At 46.8% G+C, this 4,596-nt stretch overlaps 1 non-coding gene across 1 annotated transcript; it reads right to left on the bottom strand.

The window, feature by feature from the left end:
* Positions 1-98: 98 nt before the first annotated feature.
* Positions 99-168, bottom strand: TRNAI-GAU (transfer RNA isoleucine (anticodon GAU)). The gene has a single exon. It is a non-coding gene; the product is annotated as a tRNA-Ile (tRNA).
* Between the last annotated feature and the right edge of the window lie 4,428 nt (positions 169-4,596).

Below are 4,596 nucleotides of genomic sequence, written 5' to 3'. Positions count from 1 at the left end.
TTGAATTAGAATAGAATTCCAAGAGAATTGTCGAGTTGGAAGGGACCCAGAGGATCATCTATTCTAGTGGAACCCCCTGCAATGCAGGAATATGCAGCTGTCTCTTGCAGGGATCGAACCTGCAACCTTGGCGTTATCAGCGCCACGCTCTAACCAACTGAGCTACTCTGGAGTTTTGTGCATCTTGCTTTGGGTTCCCTGCAACTGGGTCCTTCGAAGCATCAGTCAACCCTTTGCCCTGGTCTGCATTTGGATCTGCAGATCAGAACAGGAGGGCATGGCGGACCCTCAGCATTAAGGATATCACCTTAAGTCCTAATCCATTGCAAAGATGCTTAGGATCGTGGACTTGGAAGCTACCCCAGGGGTCATCTAGTCCAGAGTTTCCCAAACTCAGTCCTCCAGCTGTTTTTGAACTACAGCTCCCATCATCCCTGACCATTGGTGCTGGTAGCTTGGGATGATGGGAGTTGTAGTCCAAAAACAGCTGGAGCCCCAAGTTTGGAAAACACTGATCTAGTCCAACCCCCCTGCAATGCAGGAATAAGTACCGGTACGGTACTTCTTATGCAACAGTGAGTCTCCTTGACTGAAGTCTTTGGGAGATCTGCTTGGCGTATGCCCAGGGCCTCACTCAGCCTTCCTGGAACAAACAATTTTATGGTTGTTAATAAACTGCACAGATCATGATGAGAACTTAGCAGCAGGCGGACTGCCTTGTCAAATCAGGCCAACGTGCACCAACCTGGGCCTGTCCTTGATTTGCGAAGCTGGCAAAGCAGATTCCTGGGAGATAGGAGACTTTGCTCTGTTGGTTGTGCTCAGAATCAGGTATTCAGAGATAACCTTTATCTGGCTATGGAGAAGGCAGTTAAGAGTGTTATAAGAATTCTAAGGTCTCAAACATAGAATAAATGTTCCTAAATGCACAAAAGCAAAACAGTGCATAAACCACGTGTTTGAAATAGTACAGGAGAGCAATCCTGAAGCCATTTTTGACTCTCCCGAATTGACCTCAATATATTTTTCTGCAAGGAGGAAGGAAATGAGAAAAGCTTTCCAATTGTCGGGCTGTAGGAACCTCCCTGCAAATACAATCCAGCAAGTATCTGTTGAAGTTGAGCAAACTATAGATAAGTGTAAGAGAGATTCAGGAACTAAAGTATTTACCATCCCAGGCTACTCAGAAAATGCAACCAAGTAAGGCATTATCGGGTATCCTGGCAGACAGGAGGGAAGCAACCCTCTCAAATTTCTGCTGGAGACCACCTCCTTCTGTGATGTACATAGGTATGATGTTTTTGGGGGGGTCTTGGGCTACAGGGTAGGCAATTTCAAAAGTCTATATAAGTCTTTATAGGGGCTTGTTCTGGATAGCTCCTATCTCCTTGCAAGGAGGGGAGGGAACTCCGTTGCAAAAGAAAAATAAAGATCTGCCTTGCTTTCTATGGATCTGTTATAGAAAATTATAAGGGGGTTGCAGGACACCATTACTAATGAACAGAGAGGGGTGACCGAACCTGACAGCTGCAGTTACCCAGAATCCCTCGCAACACCACCTTCTTCGCCTCTGCTCCACTCCAGAGACCCTCACCCCTCCCACTTGGACTCAACCCTGCCTTAAGGAAGGCTTAAGGATCAGCATATGCACACATTTCCACATGACTAGCAACTTGGGAGCCATAATTCCCTGTCAATGGTACCTCATTCACAATGGAAGACTCCTCTGAACAAAAGACAGTGATCAACTCTTATGAAAATGTTAATTTCTCTTTGTGTTTAGGAATTCACACCTGGGAGGGGTGATAGGAGGACTAGGAGAGGTATCAAAAGTGCTCAGATTTCTACCTTGAACCCTCCTTTTTTGTGAGGTATTGATTACATAGCTGTGATGTAGGAATGATGTATTGGGGGCGTTTCTTGGTGATGGGGAAACTGATAAAAGTGGAGGTTCTCTTTTGTTCTGGGTTCCTTCCTTGTTCTCCTGCGTGAGGGGAAGGACCCTGTTGCAACAGCAAATAAAGGCTTTGCTTCTCAAACTTCTCTGGTTGGCCTCTGTTATATATTCTCCGACCGATGGAGAACCCAATAAGGCTCTTGTGTACCCCATAAGGGAATTGTTGTTGTTGTTGTTGTTTAGTCGTTTAGTCGTGTCCGACTCTTCGTGACCCCATGGACCAGAGCACGCCAGGCACTCCTGTCTTCCACTGCCTCCCGCACTTTGGTCAAACTCATGTTCGTAGCTTCGAGAACACTGTCCAACCATCTTGTCCTCTGTCGTCCCCTTCTCCTAGTGCCCTCAATCTTTCCCAACATCAGGGTCTTTTCCAAGGATTCTTCTCTTCTCATGAGGTGGCCAAAGTATTGGAGCCTCAGCTTCAGGATCTGTCCTTCCAGTGAGCACTGAGGGCTGATTTCCTTCAGGATGGAAAGGTTTGATCTTCTTGCAGTCCATGGGACTCTCAAGAGTCTCCTCCAGCACCATAATTCAAAAGCATCAATTCTTCGGCGATCAGCCTTCTTTATGGTCCAGCTCTCACTTCCATACATCACTACTGGGAAAACCATAGCTTTAACTATACGGACCTTTGTCGGCAAGGTGATGTCTCTGCTTTTTAAGATGCTGTCTAGGTTTGTCATTGCTTTTCTCCCAAGAAGCAGGCGTCTTTTAATTTCGTCCATAAGGGAATAAGAGCAGATTTTGCTTAAAACAGATCTTACCTCCATCCATTCATCTCTGACAATAATGGACTTAGGGGACCCAGTCCCTTGGGGAGTTTGGCAGCAAAAGCCAAACCCCCTTTTTTCTATAACAAGAACATTACAGAAAGAAGAGGAAGAAATATCCCTCAGAATAAGAACTGAGTTTGTTGGCAACCTACACTATGTCCAAAACACACAGAATTGTGTTGTAGAGTTTCCCCCCCCCCCCCGCAAAAAAAATCTGCTTTTCAGACCAGATCGGCAAAGTTTGCATTTGAATTTGAATGGCCCTTCCGGCTGCTCGTAGTGGGTTACTGATTCTTTACTGTTTAGATCTCAGGATGGGACTTTCTGAATTCAAAGCATGATCTCTGCTTGCTGCTGCTGAGCTCTGGGAAGATTTTACATAACAGAGATTAGAACTTTGGACTTTTGAGACAAATAGTGAGTTCTAATTCCAGGAAGGAGTGGCTTGCTTGTTGCAGAACCGGATGCTTTCTATTAAGGTCCTAGAAAGCAGATGGCATTGACCGCAGCTGATTTTATCATTTTGCAATTTTGAATAAATTTGTGCTCCTGCGAGTGATTCTTCCAAACCATAGAAATGAGACCTGCCAAGGAAGCTGTTTCATCGGATCGACTCAGGCAGTTTGCTTGCTCGTCACTGAATAGGGCAGAGAGGAGAGGAACTCTGCACATGCTTTTGGGTTGCTGTTTTTTAAGCTGCTACTTCACACCTCCTATCTGGGCCCTGGGAATGACCAGTCCTGAAGGGGCTGAAGAGCACCTATGTAAATGCATTTATTAAATAATATTAAAGCAAGCAGGCAGGCAAGTTGCAGGTGGAGTGAAGCAAGCTGGCACCCTGACCTGGCAAGGGGTTGATTTGTAGGGGGTGCAGAAGTCCAGCAGGGGAAGTATGAATCTGTTCCATTCCCCACTCGCTATTATCAATGACAATAATTACTTGCATTTATATTCAACCCCTTTCTCCGAGGAGTGCCTGGTTCTCCTCCTCCTCATTTTATCCCCCCCAACAGCAACCCTGCAAGGTAGGTTAGGTTGAGAGGAAGTCTGGCACCCAAGGTCATCCTGTGAGAGCTTATGGGCCTGGTGAGGAATTCGAACTCTTCTCTCCCCCAGGTCCCAGTCTGACACTCTAACCCAGTGGGGGCCCAAACTTGGCCCTCCAGCTGGTTTTGGACTACAACTCCCATCATCCCTAGCTAACAGGACCAGTGGCCAGGGTTGGTGTGAATTGTAGTCCAGGTTTGGCCACCACTGCTCTAACCACTGCACCACACTGCCTCTGTCTCTTTCATGCAAACGTTTGTTCTTGTTTTTTCCTTATTAAACATTTTTGTTTTGAGGCTGAAAGTAGCCACATGCAAGCAGCTCTAGCAGGCAAAACAATCAGCTGTCAGATTCTCCCCAGCTGCTTCTTTCCATTCCAAATGCTGCTTTTCAAACACATTCAATACTCCTCCCTTACTATCCAGGGAGGATAGTAGTAAGAATTGTGTCTTTTAAATCAACCAATTAAATCATTTCATTGCTTGATCGATCAACCAACCAACCAATCCTATAACTTGCCCCTCTCTTTCTTTCCCTCCCTCCTTAACAGCTGCATGAATAGCGCCGGATTAAACACGCCCCTCGCAGGGAAGCTGCAGGGCTCCACTGCGCAGGCGCGCAGGAATCCTCCTGGGAGGGGCGGGGTCAGCGAGCCTTTCCAGCCGCCGGGGACCAGGAGGCTCCACCCACGCGCCTGCGCACTGGGTACGTGAAAAACCTAGAGCTAGAAAAAAGTAAAGAGGAGGAGCACTTCCGGTGAACGAAATTGGGGGAAACAAACCAGATCCGAAACACACCCCACCGCAGCAGAGCGCTTCC

Source organism: Zootoca vivipara, chromosome 4, assembly GCF_963506605.1.
Source record: "Zootoca vivipara chromosome 4, rZooViv1.1, whole genome shotgun sequence".
NCBI lineage: Eukaryota > Metazoa > Chordata > Lepidosauria > Squamata > Lacertidae > Zootoca > Zootoca vivipara.
Note: the sequence above shows the minus strand (reverse complement) of the source record. Positions and strands in the feature narration are given on the sequence as shown.